This window comes from Dama dama, chromosome 16 (assembly GCF_033118175.1).
Source record: "Dama dama isolate Ldn47 chromosome 16, ASM3311817v1, whole genome shotgun sequence".
NCBI lineage: Eukaryota > Metazoa > Chordata > Mammalia > Artiodactyla > Cervidae > Dama > Dama dama.
Genome location: NC_083696.1, coordinates 17,669,712 through 17,689,040, shown reverse-complemented (window position 1 = coordinate 17,689,040; position 19,329 = coordinate 17,669,712). Strand labels below are relative to the sequence as shown.

The following is a 19,329-nucleotide window of genomic DNA, read 5'->3' as shown; positions in this document are numbered from 1 at the left end:
TCTTCTCATTTTACTGTCCTGTATCTTGCAAATTCCTTATAAAGAGGATGAAATAACTTTGAAATGCTATATGCCATTATTGAATTTTTAAAATATAAAAAAGTTAAAATATAAAATAAAATATAAAAATTACAAAAAGATGTCAAGATAACCAAAACACTACATAATTCTCAAGTTTCAACACTGTCCAACATGTTTCCAATCCTATGCTTCTTCCATTCACTTGCTGAAGAAACTTCCATTAAATAGATGTGTTACTGCTTCCTTCACATCCTTGTTTCTGAGACTGTAGATTAAAGGACTCATCATGGGAGTCATTGCTCCATAGAACACAGTTTTAAGTTCGTCAGTAGCATCCATGTTATCTGAATTGAGCATCTCTTTAGACTTGGGCTTCATGTACATGAAGAGAATAGTTCTGAAGAATACTATAACCACAGTCAGATGAGCAGAGCAGGTAGAGAAGGCTTTGCTTCTCCCCTCAGAAGTGTGGATCGTCAAAATGCTGGAAATGATTAATGAGTAAGAAATGACAATCAAGAGAAGGGGTATCAATGTGGACAATGTCATAGCCACAAACATGATGAATGCATTGCCTGAGATGTCAGCACAAGCCAGTTTCCTGACACCCAAAATTTCACAGGAGAAATGATTGATGACATTATTCCTGCAAAAGGGCAACTGCATGCAGTTCATGTGGCAGAGTTGATAACCCTTGCAAACCAGGAGACAGCTGTCATGGGCAAATAGGAAGCCTTGCTCATGATAACAGAATATCTCAGAGGGTTACAGGTAGCCATATACTGGTCAAAGGCTATCAAACCCAAGAGCACACACTCTGTTGTCCCCATGGCCAAGCCAAGGAACATCTGCACAGCACAGCCAGAGGAGATGGACTTTTTTCCGAGACAAAGCTCACCAGCATGGGGGAAATGGAGACAGTGGAGTAGCAGATGTCCAGAAAGAAGAGGTTCCCCAGGAAGAAGTACATAGGGGTGTGAAGATGGGGGTCTAAGATGCTGATGAGAATAAGGGTGCCATTTCCCAGAAGGATGACCACATGCATTATTAAGAGCAGCACAAAAAAGAGTAGCTCATGCCTTGGGTAACCAGAAAGCCCCTTTAGAAAAAATTCCACCAGAATGGTTTTATTTTCCCACACCATTTTACATCTTTCTTTTACCTGGAAGAATTCAAATAATTTTTTTTACCAACAGTTTGTCTACTATGATAAGTCCAAGTTAATCAATGAACAAATACAGAAATTTTCCTGAACCTAATGAAAAGAGGGAAGAAAGAAAATAAGGAAGGGGAAGAAGAGAGAAGGTATAAGGGAATAAAAAAGTAAATAATACAGGAATAATACAAGAAGAGAATTGTGAGGGAGAAGTTATTGTACAGATTACTCTTTGTGAACCAGCAACTGTGTGAGGTTTTCTTCCACACATTACCTCATTTAAACTTCACAATATATATCACTTTAAAGATAAGGATCTTATCTAAGTTAAACTGTGACAGTTTAAGTCTAAAGTCATATAACTGATGTGTAGCAAAACCTGGGCTCAAATTCAAGCCTGCTTGTAGCCGATAATTATCTGAGAGTTAGGCAGCCTAGTTCCCGGGTCAGGAGGATCAACAGTAACCCACTGCTTACTGAAACACTGAAAGAAGTGTGTCAATCTGATGACAGAATGGTTAGTGATAAACTCAACTAGTGGTTATTGACTGCCTATTGCAAAAAAAAAAAAAACAGTTGCAAACCATGTGGAGCCCAGTAATCTAAAGTCTTCTTACAATGCAAATACCTTTCTTGGTGAGATACAGAGTGACTTTTTAAATTTTACTTTAAATTATCAGGCAGTAAAATATACAGAAAAATTTTGTCTCTTTCAGCTTATAGTTCTGTGAGTTCTAACACATATACAGATTCATATAACTATCACAGTAATCAAGACATAAAACTCTTCTCTCATCTTAAAACCCCCTTGTTTTAGGGGGTTAAAAATCACTCATTTCATCAATTCATAAATCCTGGCAAAGATGTATATGTTTTTGATCCTTAGAGTTTAACCTTTTGCAGAATGCCATATAAAAGGAATCACATAAGCCATTGCTGTCTGGCCTCTTTCACTTATTTTAAATCCTTCGAGGTTCATCAAAGTTGTTATAGGTGAGTAGTACTCCACTGTATTGATATTGATTGATATTCTATTGATAAAGCTTATCTATTTACCTGTTGAAAGACATTTGGGTTCTTTCCAGTCTGGGGTAATTACGAATATGCTGTTATAGACTTTTATGCTCAGATTTTTGTGTGAAAACAAGTTGCATTTTTTAGGGTGAAAATCAAGGGATAGCATACTGGATGATATATGACATAAATATTTAATTTTATAAAGACACTGTCAAACAGCTTTCTAGAGTGGTTGTATCATTTTTCAATTTCAACAAATAAGAATTCTAGTTGCTTCCCATCCTGATCAACAATTGGTATTGTCACTATACATATTTTTTACCCATTCTATTAGGAGTGTGGTGATATAATATCATAGTCATTTCCTTAATGACTATTGTTTTGGGGTTTTGCCACCCTTATGTTCTCTTTAGTAAAGCATCATTCATGTGTTATGCTCATTTTTAATTGGGTTATTTACTATCACTGCAGTTTGAGAATTCTTAATCTAGTCTGAGTGTGAAACGTTATCAGATATATGACTTGAATATACTGTCTGTAAGTCTGTGACTTGTATTGCAAACACATTTAACTGCCATTTTAATTGGCTGCTGCTTAAGTCCAGTGGAAGGGGACGCACAGAAAGACTGTGACCAAAAGGACACATCTTCCAACAGGTCTGTTCTTTGACAGATCTCACTTGAAGTGATTCCTCAGGGAGAGATCCACTGCCACCACCCAGAGAGCAGAAACAACAGGCCCTGCATCCAAATACCTGGCCTCATGAAAGCTTCAGGCCATTCCTTTTAAAGTTTCCTCAGAAATAGCACCTCTCTCCCTCAACACACACAGACACACACATACACATTTCCAATAATATTGTTCATGGTCACAGAATCCACTGAAACTGCTCTAATTCATTTACCAAACACACAGGCACTTAACATACAGACCATTTCTCCTTACTCAAGTAATTGGTGCATCGAGTCTTTAAGTAACACTTCTGGAACTATGAAAACAGCTACTGATCACTTGTATGTGCTTGCTGTTGTTCAGTTGCTAAGCAGTGCCTGTCTCTTTCCGACCCCATGAACTGCAGCACACCAAGCCCGCCTGTCATTTACTATCTCAAAAGTTTGGTCAGATTCATTTCCAATTAGTTGGTGATGCCATGCAATCATCCATCTTCTGACCCCTTTTCTCCTCCTGCCCTCAATATTTCCCACCATCAGAATCTTTTCCAATGAGTTGGCTCTTTGCATTAGGTGGCCAAAGTACTGGAGCTTCAGCGTCAATATCAGTCCTTCCAAAGAATATTCAGGGTTGACTTCCTTTAGGGTTTGATCTCCTTGCAGTCTAAGGAGCTCTCAAGAGTCTTCTCCAGCACCACAATTTGAAGGAATCAGTTCTTCAACACTCAGCCTTCTTTATCGTCCAACTCTGACATCTGGACATGACTACTGGAAAAATCACAGCTTGACTATATGGATTTTTGTTGACCAAGTGACTTTAATACACTGTCTAGTTTGTCATAGCTTTCCTTTCCAGGAGAAAGCATTTTTTAAATTTCATGGCTGCAGTTTTGGAGCCCAAGAATATAAAATCTATAACAGCTTCCACTTTTTACCCTTCTATTTGCCATGAAGTGGTGAGACCAGATGCCATGAGCTTCATTTTTTGAATGTTGAGTTTCAAGCCAGTTTTTTCACTCTCCTCTTTGACCCTCATAAAGACGCTCTTTAGTTCTTCATTTTCTGCCATTGGATTGGTATCATCTGCATATCTGAGGTTGATCAGATTCCTCCTGGCAATTTTAATTCCAGCTTGTGATTCACCCAGCCCAGCATTTCACATGATGTATGCTGTATAACATTTAAATAAGCAAGTTACAATATAGAGCCTTGTTGTTCTCCTTTCTCAATTTTGAACAAGTCCACTGTTCCACATCTGGTTCTGGTTCTTCTTCTTCTTCTTTTTCATTTATTTTCACTAGTTGGAGGCTAATTACTTTACAATATTGTAGTGGTTTTTGCTATACATTGACATGAATCAGCCATGGATTTACATGTGTTGCCCATCTCGATCCCCTATCTCGCCTCCCTCTCCATCCCATCCCTCTGGGTCTTCCCAGTGCACAGGCCTGACCACTTGTCTCATGCATCCAACCTGGACTGGTGATCTGTTTCACGCTTGATAGTATACTTATTTCAATGCTATTCTCTCAGACCATCCCACCCTCGCCTTCTCCCACAGAGTCCAAAAGTCTGTTCTGTACATCTATGTCTCTTTTTCTGTTTTGCACACAAGGTTATTGTTACCACCTTCCTAAATTCCAAATATATGTGTTAGTATACTGTATTGGTCTTTATCTTTCTGGCTTACTTCACTCTGTATAATGGGCTCCAGTTTCATCCAACTCATCAGAACTGATTCAAATGAATTCTTATTAATGGCTGAGTAATATTTCATAGTGTATATGTACCATAGCTTCTTTATCCATTCATCTCCTGATGGGCATCTAGGTTGCTTCCATGTCCTGGTAATTATAAACAGTGCTGCGATGAACATTGGGGTGCACGTGTCTCTTTCAGATCTGGTTTCCCCGGGGTGTATGCCCAGCAGTGTGATTGCTGGGTCATATGGCAGTTCTATTGCCAGTTTTTCAAGGAATCGCCACACTGTTCTCCATAGCGGATGTACTAGTTTGCATTCCCACTAACAGTGTAAGAGGGTTCCCTTTTCCCACACCCTCTCCAGCATTTATTGCTTGTAGACTTTTGGATAGCAGCCATCCTTACTGGCATGTAATGGTACCTCATTGTGGTTTTGATTTGCATTTCTCTGCGAATGAGTGATGTTGAGCATCTTTTCATGTGTTTGTTAGCCATCTGTATGTCTTCTTTGGAGAAATGTCTGTTTAGTTCTTTGGCCCATTTTTTGATTGGGTTATTTATTTTTCTGGAATTGAGCTGCGGGAGTTGCTTGTATATTTTTGATAGTAATCCTTTGTCTGTTGCTTTGTTTGCTATTATGTTCTCCCATTCTGAAGGCTGTCTTTTCACCTTACTTATAGTTTCCATCGTTGTGCAAAAATTTTTAAGTTTAATTAGGTCTCATTTGTTTATTTTTGCTTTTATTTCCATTACTCTGGGAGGTGGGTCATAGAGGATCCTGCTGTGATTTATGTCAGAGAGTGTTTTGCCTATGTTTTTCTCTAGGAGTGTATAGATTTTGGTCTTACATTTAGATCTTTAATCCATTTTGAGTTTATTTTTGTGTATGGTGTTAGAAAGTGTTCTAGTTTCATTCTTTTACAAGTGCTTGACTAGTTTTTCCAGCACCACTTGTTAAAGAGGTTATCTTTTCTCCATTGTATATCCTTACCTCCTTTGTCAAAGATAAGGTGTCCAGAGCTGTGTGGATTTATCTCTGGGCTTCCTATTTTGTTCCAGTGATTTATATTTCTGTCTATGCCAATACCATACTGTCTTGATGACTGTAGCTTTGTAGTATAGTCTGAAGTCAGGCAGGTTGATTCCTCCAGTTACATTCTTCTTTCTCAAGATTGCTTTGGCTATAAGAGGTTTTTTATTTTTCCATAGAAACTGTGAAATTATTTGTTCTAGTTCTGTGAAGAATACCGTTGGTAGCTTGGAAGGGCTTGTATCAAATCTATAGATTGCTTTGAGTACAATACTCATTTTCTTTGTATTGATTTTTCTGATCCATTAACATGTTATATTTCTCCTTCCATGTATTTCTGTCAACTTTGATTTCTTTCATCAGTGTTTTATAGTTTTCTGTATATAGGTCTTTTGTTTCTTTAGGTAGATTGTTTCCTAAATATTTTATTCTTTTCATCTCAGTGATGAATGGGATTGTTTCCTTAATTATTCTGTCTTCTCATTCTTAGTGTATAGGAATGCAAGGGATTTCTGTGTATTAATTTTATATCCTACAACTTTGCTCTATTCTTTGATTAGCTCGAGTAATTTTCTGGTGGTGTCTTTAGGGTTTTCTATGTAGAGAATCATGTCATTTGCAAACAGTGACAGCTTTACTTCTTTTCCAATCTGGATTCCTTTTATTTCTTTTTCTTCTCTAATTGCTGTGGCTAAAGCTTCCAAAACTATGTTGAAAAGTAGTGGTGACAGTGGGCACCCTTGTCTTGTTCCTAACTTTAGGGGAACCACTTTCATTTTCTCACCATTGAGGATAATGTTTGCTGTGGGTCTATCGTATACGTTCCTTCTATGCCTGCATTAACGAAAGTTTTTTATCATAAATGCCTTCTGAATTCTGTCACAGGCTTTCTCTACATCTATTGTGATAACCACATGGTTTTTATCTTTCAATTTGTTAATGTGGTGTATCACATTGATTGATTTCCAAATATTGATGAGTCCTTGAATCTGTGGGATAAAGTTCATTTGGTCAGGATGTATGATTTTTTAAATATGTTACTGGATTATGTTTGCTAGAATTTTGTTGAGGATATTTGCATCTATGTTCATCAGTGATATTGGTCTATTCAGTTCAGTTCAGTTCAGTCGCTCAGTCGTGTCCAACTTGCAATCCTATGAACCATAGCATGCCAGGCTTCCCTGTACATCACCAACTGCCGGAGTCTACCCAAACCCATGTCCACTGAGTCGGTGATGCCATCCAACCATCTCAACCTCTGTTGTCCCCATCACCTCCTGCCTCAATCATTCTAAGCATCAGGGTTTTTTCAAATGAGTCAGCTTTTCACATCAGGTGACCAAAGTGTTGGAGTTTCAGCTACAATATCAGTCCTTTGAATTAACACCCAGGACTGATCTCCTTTAAGATGGACTGGTTGGATCTCCTTGCAGTCGAAGGGATTCTCAAGAGTCCTCTCCAACACCACAGTTCAAAAGCATCAATTCTTCAGTGCTTAGCTTTCTTTATAGTACAACTCTCACATCCATACATGACCACTGGAAAAACCATAGCCTTGACGAGACGGACCTTTGTTGACAAAGTAATGTCGCTGCTTTTTAATATTCTGTCTAGGTTTGTCATAATTTTCCTTCCAAGGAGTAAGCGTATTGTAATTTCATGGCTACAGTGACCTACAGCAGTGATTTTGGAGCCGAGAAAAATAAAGTCTGTCACTGTTTCCATTGTTTCCCCACATATTTGCCATGAAGTGATGCCATGACCTTAGTTTCCTGAATGTTGAGCTATAAGCCAAATTTCTTACTCTCCTCCTTCACTTTCATCAAGAGGCTGTTTAGCTCTTCTTCACTTTCTTCCATAAAGGTTGTGTGATCGGCATATCTCAGGTTATTGATATTTCTCTCACCAATCTTGATTCCAGCTTGGGCTTCCTCCAGCCCAGCATTTCTCATGATGTACTCTGCATAGAAATTAAATAAGCAGGGTGACACTATATAGTCTTGATGTACTCCTTTCCCTATTTGCAACCAGTCAGTTGTTCCATGTCCAGTTCTAACTTTTACTTCCTGACCTGCATACAGATTTCTCAAGAGGCAGGTCAGGTGGTCTGGTATGCCCAACTCTTTCAGAATTTCCCACAGTTTATTGTGATCCACACAGTAAATAGCTTTGGTGTAGTCAATAAAGTAGAAATAAACATTCTTCTGGAACTCTCTTGCTTTTTCCATGATCCAGAGCATATTGGCAATTTCATCTCTGGTTCCTCTGCCTTTTCTGAAACAAGCTTGAACATCTGGAAGTTCACAGTTCACGTATTGCTGAAGCTTGACTTAGAGAATTTTGAGCATTACTTTACTAGAATGTGAGATGGGTGCAACTGTGCGGTAGTTTGAGCATTCTTTGGCATTGACTTTCTTTGGGAATGGAATGAAAACTGACCTTTTCCAGTCCTGTAGCCACTGCGGAGTTTTCCAAATTTTCTAGCATATTGAGTGCAGCACTTTCACAGCATCATCTTTTAAGGTGAAATAGCTCAACTGGGATTCCATCACCTCCACAAGCTTTGTTCGTAGTGATGCTTCCTAAGGTTCACTTGACTTCACATTCCAGATGTCTGGCTCTAGGTGAGTGATCACACCATTGTGATTATCTGGGTTGTGAAGATCTTTTTTGTATAGTTCTTTTGTGTATTCTTTCCACTTCTTCTTAATGTCCTGCTTCTGTTAGGTCCCTACCATTTCTGTCCTTTGTTGAGCCCATCTTTGCATGAAATGTTCCCTTGGTATCTCTGATTTTCCTCAAGAGATCTCTAGTCCTTCCCATTTTATTGTTTTCCTCTATTTCTTTGCATTGATTGCTGAGGAAGGCTTTCTTATCTCTCCTTGCTATTCTTTGAAACTCTGCATTCAGTACCTTATAACTTTCCTTTCTCCTTTGTTTTTCACTTGCCTTCTTTTCACAGCTATTTGTAAGGCCTCTTCAGACAACCACTTTGCCTTTTGCATTTCTTTTTCTTGGCGATGGTCTTGATCCTTGCCTCTTATACAGTGTCAGGAACCTCAGTCCACAGTTCTTCAGGCATTCTCTCTATCATATCTAATTCCCTGAATCTATTTCTCACTTCTACTGTCTAATCGTAAGGAATTTTATTTAGGTCATACCAAAATGGTCTAGTGGTTTCCCCTACTTTCTTCAATTTAAGTTTGAATTTGGCAATAAAGGGTTCGTGATCTGAGCCACAGTCAGCTCCTGGTCTTGTTTTTGCTGACTGTATAGAGCTTTTCCATTTTTGGCTGCAAAGAATATAATCAATCTGAATTTGGTATTGACCATCTGGTGATGTCCATGTGTGCAGAGTCTTCTCTTGTGTTGTTGGAAGAGGGTGTTTTCTATGACCAGTGCATTCTCTTGGCAGAACTCTATTAGCCTTTGCCCTGCTTCATTCTGTACTCCAAGGCCAAATTCGCCTGTTACTCCAGGTATTTCTTGACTTCCTACTTTTGCATTCCAGTCCCCTATAATGAAAAGGACATCTTTTGGGTAGTGAATTCTAAAAGGTCTTGTCAGTCTTAGAACCATTCAACTTCAACTTCTTGAGCATTACTGGTTGGGGCATAGACTTGGATTACTGTGATAGTGAATGGTTTTCCTTGGAAACGATCAGAGACCATTCTGCCATTTTTGAGATTGCATCAGGGTCTTTTTTCAAGCCTCTTGTAGCTGGTGATCAGAAGGCCTCTTTGGCCAGTCTTTCTTTGTGGCTCCACCTGTTCAGGCACTTAGAGGACTTCCTTGCCTGGGGTCCTTCTTTGTTGTTTGACATGTCAGGCACATAGAGGGACCCCCTGCCTGGGGTCCTACACTGTAGATCAGTGCATCAGTCACTTAAAAGAGCACCCTGGATGGGGTCCTACTCAGTAGTTCAGTGCAGACTCTCTATTCTATGGGCCAGCCTCTCTATTTTTCAGCTGCCAATGCTGGCGTGTCAGGAGAGAGAGGCTATGGTGATGGCTCCACCCCCACGCATGACTCAGCATAATCGCTGCTTGACTTTCCTCCACAGGCATTCCCCACCACAATCTTCTCCCTCACATCCCCTCTATCTGCCTCTCTGCAGTCAACAGCAGCCCTCGCCCTGGGACTGCTCCACAACCCCTAAACTCCAGCTCCCAGCCACTGCACCATCCAGGGTATGTATGGCTGCAGCAAGGACTGTCTGATTCTCATTCCATTTAGGCTGCCACAGATCAGCTGTTTCTCTCTTAGCCTTAAATGTTTCTCCTCTGACTCAGACAATTGCCCCAGTGTGGGGATCAGACCCCTGCTTCAGTTTCCCCACCCACTGAAGGCAGGTCCGATCCTAATAACACTCCCATTTTCTCCCCTAGTTCCTTCATCCTACCGAGTTTTCTGTGGGCCTATACATTATTTTCCGCTGGTCAGGTACTCTTTGTCTGCTCTTAGCTGGTGTTTTGCATTCACTTCTCTGTCTAAAGGTCTATTCCTGATGTATCCGTGGAGAGAGACGTATTCCATGTCCACCTATTCCTCCACCATCGTGTTTCTGGTGTTAATTTTTATCTCCTATGTTTTCTTCCTCTCTTCCATCCTGATAATTAAATCTGCAGAAGGGAGATAAAAGACCTTTTCTATCTGTTCAGGCCACCGAACTGTGGTCATTTTATTATATTTTTCAGCTGTTTTATGTATATGAAACCCAAGTCCAAGGACACAAAGACATCTGATGAGATCATTGGGCTGTCTTACGGAGTGGTAACCCCAATGTTGAACCCCATCATCCACATCCAGAAATAAGGATGTGAAAGAAGCTGTGCATAAAATCTTGAGTAGACACTTGACTTGCACTCATGGAAAATATGAAAGAGCTTAAGAATTGCTTGCGGAAAAGATATACTTTGGTATTCAGAGATGAACCTACAGAACTTAGTAAAATAAGAGTACTGTTAATATAAAGCTAAATGTGGAGTTCTCGTTTTCATAACAGTATACATCCTTGCCTTCAGAGGACCATTCAACTCCACAATCTTTGGTATTAGTGGTTGGAGCATAGATTTGGATTACTGTGATACTCAAAGATTTGCTTTAGAAATGAACAGAAATCATTCTGTCATTTTTGACACTGCACCCAGCTACTGCATTTCAGGCATCCAATCCCATCACTTCATGGCAAATAGATGAGGTAACAATGGAAACAGTGAGAGACTTTATTTTCTTGGGCTCCAAAATCACTGCAGATGGTGACTGACTCCATGAAATTAAAAGACGCTTGCTCCTTGGAAGAAAAGCTATGACCATCCTAGACATCACATTAAAATGTAGAGACAGTACTTTGCCAACAAACGTCCATCTAGTCAAAGCTATGGTTTTTTCAGTAGTCATGTATGGATGTGAGAGTTGATTCAAAAAGAAAGCTGAGCACTGAAGAATTGATGCTTTTGAACTGTGGTGTTGGAAAAGGCTCTTGAGAGTCCCCTGGACTGTAAGGAGATCAAACCAGTCCATCCTAAAGGAAATAGGTCCTGAGTGTTCATTGGAAGGACTGGTGCCGAAGGTGAAGCTCCAATACTATGGCCACCTGATGGGAAGAACTGACTCCTTGGAAAACACCCTGATGCTGGGAAAGATTGAAGGCAGGAGGAGAAGGGAACGACAGAGAATGAGATGGTTGGATGGCATCACCGAATCGATGGATCTAAGTTTGACCAAATTCTGGGAATTGTTGACGGACAGGGAAGTCTAGCATGCCGCATTTCAAGGAGTCACAAAGAGTGGGACACAACTGAGCAACTGAACTGACTGATATATCCCTGTAAACCTTTCCATAAAATATCTTTTCAGCAGTCTTTCTAGTTATAGGCATCAATAGCTCTTGGTTCCACACAGGCCATGACAGAATGATGAATATCATTCTCTCTCTTTCTGTGTGTTGGAGGAGGGACTCAGTTGTGTCCAACTCTATGAACTGTAGCCCACCAGGTTTCACTGCCCATGGAATTTAACAGGCAAGAATACTGGATTGAGTTGCCATTTCCTACTCCAGGGGATCTTCTTGGCCCAGGGATCAAACCCACATCTCTTGCATCTCCTGCATTGGCAGCTGGATTCTTTACCACTTTGACACCTGGGAAACCTATCTCTCTCTTATCTCACTCTATATTTCACTCTCTCTAACACTCTCTCTCTCTGTCCCCTTCCCACCTCCTTCTCCCTTTTCTTACCGTTCTCTTTCATCTCTCTCTTCCTTATCATCTTTCTTAGTTCCTGGAAGTAGTTGCTCTTTTTGTCTGTCCAGCATCCCATCATCTTGTCAAAGAATGCTTCTTTTCATGTTAAGGAATCAACTGTCTCCCAATCTCAGCGCATATTTTGCTGGGTAGGCCAGATCACACTACCTGGATTGAATGATAATCATGAAACACAGTTTGGGTCAATGAAAAATGAACATCCTCCTTAGCCACCGTGATTTATCCAGGGTAACATGTGACCAAAGCCATGCTCATCAGTCTTCATTGCTGAATGTTGTCTGAGTATCATAAAAGAATCACTCTTTTCTCAAGGTAAGCCTGGATTTTCTCCTATGCATTTTTGTCAGTATGTGAGATTCAGACTGAGAATCAAATCACCCAAGAGGAAAGTAAGCTGAGGGAAGGAAATAGACTGTGCTTGATGGCATCATTAACTCCTGGAAAGTTGGGTCTAAAAAATTACACATGTAGACTACTCAGTTGCTTGATCTAATATACTTCCTTTAATAAATAGTTTCAATAGATTTTGTAATTGCTTAAAAACATGTGTACTCTGATTAATACATTCTTTTACCTTAACTCATCCACTCTCTCTCCCTCACTAGTCCCCAGCTCTAAGTGTCCCTAATTTTTTTCTAATATGATCTGCATGAGCTCCTCCCTCCTTTTGTTATTTTTGATTCTCTGTTTCCATCTCTTTCTCAGTCTTGCTCTCTCATTCCTTCTTTGCCACAGAAATTTTTCATTTTTAGGACTCACTGGGAGTCCCAGTTTCTCTAGCTCAGAAGTCACCTCTGTTTTCAGTTACCAAATTTCAATAATATAATCTTTATATTGCATAAATGCACACATTTGGCTACTTCTTGATTATTTTTCCCCAGAATGTTCTATTGTACTTCTCTAACATTTTCTGTGATAATCTTATAACTATTTCTCCACTGTATTTAAGCTCTCCACAATCCATTTTGCCCCCAAAGAGTGAATAAAACATACATGTTCAAGAAGCTGTCATGTTTAATAAACAACTGAACTTGAGAACAAAAGAAAGTGATGCAGTTTTAAAAAAAGAATTTAATATAGAATATAACTGCTTCTCATATCTTCTAGATGGTTCTAGATACTTTTCTTACAATCATCTTTGTCATAGACATTTTTGCCACAAGCATTTTTGCTGCGAGGCTAATTGGCCATAAGGCAGCTTTGCCATAAAAGGTAAAAGAACAAAAAAAGAGGAACATCAAAAAAGTACACAAACATACCACATAAAGATGAATGACAAGTTTAAAGGACTTTACTGCAAGTATTTTGCAATATTTTAATACATTTAAAATGTGTTCATAGTCACGGCAATACTAGAAATAAAATATTTTATTTTGTGACTTGTACCTGAGTATTTGTCTTCTGAATCATTCATTCATAATATTTTATGCACTTTTTTCCCTGATGTATTTCCTCGTTCGGCATTGCATTTTTTCCCCATGTTTTTTAACTTCATTGACAGAGGTATCAGTTTCTAAATACTAGTATGCATATTTGTAACTGTACTTTGTATTGTTTTGTGAAAACCTCTACACTGCTGGGTTGTTTCTTTTTTAACATTTTCACAGCTGTTGACAGATGTTCCAAAGTTCTATGGGAAATATGGGTTCAAACCTGTGTCATTGAGACCCTCAGCCTCTTTCTACCTAGTGTACCATTTTTCAAACTAAGAAACCAATTCTTGACACAAAAGCAAATTATCATCATTTGTCAGCTCAATAAAGCCCTCAATAATATCACTAACTGGAAGAAATATTAATCCATTTCAAATAATTGAAATCAAACTTTCAAATAAAAAAGTGGGAATAAGTCAAATTGTCTTTCATAGTAACACTGACTTATGGCCAATCAGTTAGGCAGCAAAATATATTTGGGTTGAAATTCTTTTAGCAGAGATATCTATGGCAAAAGTGCTTATAGTGGAAGTAACAGACAAGCTACTAGACATTCCTCCTCAAAGTAGAATCTTTAAACCATTTTTCTCTTTAACTCCTTGTTCTGAGATCTGTTCACTTCCTTTTTCTACAAGCATTAGGCTTAACTCAAAAAATTGGGGTATACGACTAAAAGCACTTCTTAGTGTTCAGTTCAATTCAGTCACTCAGTCGTGTCCAACACTTTGCGACCCCATGGACTGCTGCAGGCCAGTCTTACAAGTCCATCACGAACTTCAGAGCTTGCTCAAACTCATGTCCATCGAGTCGGTGATGCCATCCAACCATCTCATCCTCTGTCGTCCCCATCTCCTCTCGCCTTCAATCTTTGCCAGCATCAGGGTCTTTTCCAATGAGTCAGTTCTTCCCATCAGGTGGCCAAAGTATTGGAGTTTCAGCTTCAGCACCAGTCCTTCCAATGAATATTCAGAACTGATTTCCTTTAGGATTGACTTGTTTCATCTCCTTGCAGTCCAAGGGATTCAAAGAGTCTTCTCCAACACCATAGATCAAAAGCATCAATTCTGTGGCACTCAGCTTGCTTTATAGTCCAAATCTCACATCTATACATGGCTACTGGAAAAACCATAGCTTTGACTAGACAGACCTTTCTCACCAAAGTAATGTCTTTGCTTTTTAATATGCTGTCTAGGTTGGTTATACATTTTTGTCCAAGGAGCAAGCATCTTTTAATTTCATGTCACCATCTACAGTGATTTTGGAGCTCCCCAAAATAAAGTCTGTCACTGTTTCTATTGTTTCCCCATCAATTTGCCATGAAGTGATAGGACTGGATGCCATGATTTTTGTTTTTTGAATGTTGAGTTTTAAGCCACCTTCTTCACTTTCCTCTTTCAATTTGATCAAGAGGCTCTTTAGTTTCTCTTCACTTTCTGCCTTAAGGGTGGTGTCATCTGCGTATCTGAGCTTATTGATATTTCTCCCAGAAATCTTGATTCCAGCTTGTGCTTCATTCAGCGCAATAAGGACCACTTCTTATTGTGGTCCTTCCCCAAAGAAAGAATGAGTCTACTCTCAAAACAGATGACAGTTTCTACTCTTATCACTACAGAAAAGAAATTCAGGCAATTTTTCAAAATTATGAGACCTCAATATCACACCAGATATTTAGAAATACTGGAGAGCAGAACCTTATCACACATACACATCATTAACTTCAAGAATAACAAGCATGAAATAATAAAAATATATCTACATCATCTGACCTATCCAAAGAAATGAAGAATTTTAAGGTAAAAGATCTCTTCAGGCAAACCTCTAAGACATATTATCAACCAAATCATGTTATTTTCCCATTATCACCAAAAGACCTTGGCTCAAATTATTTGTATGATTTCACATGTAGTTCCTGGATACCAATATCATATGCAATTTAGCCTATCTACCTCAAAGGAAAGGTGTTTTAACCTACCAAATAATGTTTAAAGGCAGTCAGCACAACAATCAGATCTCACAAAATTAAAAGCATCTATCTCTACATTTTATGCTTAAATATCCCCTCAAAGACACATAATGGGCTTTTATCCATCCTTTTTACATACCTCTAGTTATGGGGAGTTCATCAGCTCCACAGGGAATCTAGTTGTTAACCATGAGAAACACTTTTTTATCTGAAGCCAAAATATGTCTTCTGTAGTCTCTAATTTTCATTTTTATTGTATTCTTTGGGACAGTATAACTTGAGTTTATTTTTAGAACTAGAATTAGAATTGGAGTTTATATTTTAGAGTAGGTTATTAGTTCTTAGAATTTACAGAAATAGTTCAATAATTTCAACAGATCTATGAGTGCCTTCCAAATAATAGTAATTATGAACGTTAGTGTCTGAGATGGGGTTTGAACACAGATGTGTTTTATCCTAAAGGCCATATAATACCATTTGTTCTCTGCTACTGTCCTGATCTTAGCTCTTACAACCTTTTAGCTTGGGTGGTACAAAAACATTCTAAGTGGTTTCACAGTCTCTGCATTTTTCCTAATTCTATACAGTGTATCTACTTTCTAATTAATGGGTCTTCAAATATGCCAGCAAATTTGGAAATCTCATCAGTGGTCACAAGACAGGAAAAGGTCAGTTTTCATCCCAATCCCAAATAAGGGCAATGCCAAAGAACGTTCAAACTACTGCACAATCATCCTCATTTCATATGTTAAGGTAATGCTCAAAATCCTTCAAGCTAGACTTCACAGTAGTACATGGACTGAGAACTTCTAGATGTACAAGCTGAATTGAGAAAAAGCAGAGGAACCAGAGATCAAACTGCCAACATTTTTTTTTTTTTTTTGCATCATAGACTAAGAAAGGGAGTTCCAGAAAAACATCTACCTCCACTTCATTGACTACACTGAAGCCTTTGATTGCATAGTTCACACAAAACCATGGAAAATTCTTAAAGATATGGGAGTAAAAGACCACCTTACCTGTCTCCTGAGAAACCTGTATGTGAGTCAAGAAGCAACAGTTAGAACTTAGACATGAAACAACTGACTGGTTCAAAATTGGGAAACAAGTACAACAAGACTATATATTGTCATCCTGCTTATTTAACTTACACACAGAGTAAATCATGTGAAATGCCAGGCTGGATGAATCATAAGCTGGAATCAAGATTGGTGGGAGAAATATCAATAAACTGAAATATGCAGAAGATACCACTCTAATGGCAGAAAATAAAAAGGTTCTAAAGAGCCTCTTGATGAAAGTGAAAGAGGAGAGTGAAAAATCTGGCTTAAAACTCAACATTCAAAAAATGAAGAAAATGGCATCCGGTCCCATTACTTCATGGCAAATAGATGGGGAAAATATGGAAACAATTAAATACTCTTGGTGGGGGTGGGGTGGGGGGTTCCAAAATCACTGTAGATGGTAACGGCAGCAATGAAACTGAAAGACTATTGCTCCTTGGAAGAAAAGCTATGACAAACCTACACAGAGTATTAAAAAGCAGAGACATCACTTTGCTGACAAAGGTCCATCTACTCAGAGCTATCATTTTTCCAGTGGTCATGTATGGATTTGAGAGTTGGAAGAAAAGAAAGCTGAGTCCCAAAGAACTGATGCTTTTGAGCTGTGGTGTTTGAGAAGACACTTAAGGGTCCCTCGGACTGCAAGTAGATGAAATCAGTCAATCCTAAAGGAAATCAGTCTTGAATATTCATTGGAAGGACTGATGCCAAAGCTGAAGCTCCAATGCTTTGGCCACTTTGTGTAAAGAGTCAACTGATTGGGAAAGTGGGTAATATGATGAGATGGTTGGATGCCATCACTGACTCAGTGGACATGAGTTGGAACAAACTCTGGGAGATGGTGAAGGACACGAAAGGCTGGCATGCTGCAGACCATGGTTTCAAAAAGAGTTAGACACAGCTGAACAACTGAACAATTCAAAAATTACTTTGGACTTCCATCTAAAATGAAAACATATTGACCTGACATGAATATCCCTCCACTAAATCATCACCACCTGAAATTCCAGTATTATCTCGTATTATCCATTCTCATTGTTTCAACGAATCACCCATAAACTGATGAATCCAAATCTATAGTCACATCCCAGATTTCTCTTCTGTGTGTTTTACAGCAGTATCTTATTGAAATCAAATAAGTAAAACACATGTCTTTGACTTATCATGTTAATTTATATCATACTGTCTCCGTCCTGTTTTTCCATGTTCCCTCTTTAGGAGTTTTTCCTAGATACTTAAATAATTTCCAAAATTCTTAAAACGAGAATGTGACATTATGCCAGTAAGATGGCATAATAAGAAGCACCCAGCCCTAGTTCTGCAAGACAATCACAGATTTGACAATCATCTATAGATAAAAGTGCCTGTGCGGGAGCTGCAGGATCTAATTGTAACGGTACTACACACCAGTGGAGACAAAGACTAAGGAACAAAGTTTGAGAAAGCAGGCCAACACCTCAGTAGCAGGCCCACCAACTGTGGACCTAATTGCAGACACAGATGCTGCACTATCCTCCTGCAGAACTGGCTGTAGTCCTGCTTATCCTTGGTTTTGCTACCAGCTCTGAACTTATATGAATTTAGCAGGAGCCACACTTAAACCAACCCCAGTAATAGGTTCCCAAGCCATAGTCCTGACTGAAAACTTTGAAGCAGTCCCACGATCAAGCACCAGCTCAACTTGATCATGGTCCTGGAAACAGTAACATCTATCCAGGGTGAACCCACTGATACCCCTATTAACAAGGGTATCAGACCTGATATCAACCATAAACCCTACTACAGACAGAGATGCAGCCCTATGACCCAGCTCCAGGCTCACCTGACTGCAACCCTGGAGGTAGTACTGGTTGACTAAGAATCCAACAGGAGAGAGTCACCACCTGCCAAAACCATCTGTAAAGACTGGAAGAGGGGACATGCTCCTTCAACTGCACAAAGACAAATGCAAGTCTACAAGAATAATGAAGAATCAGGCAAAAATGATACATCCAAGGGAAGCAATAAAGCTTCAGAAACCAACCCTAAAAAATAACAGAGATCCAAGAACTATTTGACAAAGAATTCCAAAAAAATATCTTAAAAGAGCTCAGTGAGCTGTAGACAACCAAGCGAAATCAGGAAAACGACACATGAACAAAATGAGAAATTCAGTACAGAAAGAGAAAACATTCAAGAAGAATGGTTACAAGAATCTTACTACTAAGAATAAATATATACAGTACATATATATATAGTATATATACAATATATATATATCATAGATTATTATATACTGTGATGGTGGCATGGAAGTCACTTTTAATACTAGTATATAAATTAAAAGGCAAAAGTAGCAGAATAACTGTAACCACTGATATTTTTAAATAAAAACACAATATAAATATAAGTAAAATCTGACATCAATTATATAAGTGGGAAGTAACATGTAAAATTTCTGCACACAACTGCATAAAGTTCTTATGAACTTAAAAGGGACTGCTATAATTTTTAAATGTTGATACAAATCCTATGGAAAAGATAAAACATATAGTAGATACACAAAAGAGAACCATAAAAGAATCAAAGTATACCACCAAAAAATTTTCATAAATCCAAAAAAAAAAAACAAAAACAAAAAGACAAGAGATAAATAAGAGAGCTACAAAACAGACAGAAAGTGATTTTTTAAAAAATGAAAATGGTAACTCCTCACCATGCTATCAATAATTACTTTGAATATAAATGGACTAAACTTCATAATCAAAAAACAGAGTAGCTGAATGAATTAAAAAAATAAGACTCAACTATGTGTCACCTACAAGAGATACACTTTAGATTTAAGGACACACAAAGGCTGAAAGTGAAGGGATGAAGAAAGGCATTCCAAGTAAATGAAAACCAAAGAGAGAGGTGGCTGTATTTATACTAGAAAAACAGACTTATAGTCAAAAATTATCATAAAAGACAAAGAAAGTCATTGTATAGTGATAAAAGGGTCAATCTGTCAGGAAAATATAACAATTAT

At 38.5% G+C, this 19,329-nt stretch overlaps 1 pseudogene; it reads right to left on the bottom strand.

The window, feature by feature from the left end:
- Window positions 1–219: 219 nt before the first annotated feature.
- On the bottom strand, window positions 220–1,165 carry LOC133071401 (olfactory receptor 13C9-like; annotated as a pseudogene).
- Window positions 1,166–19,329: the final 18,164 nt, after the last annotated feature.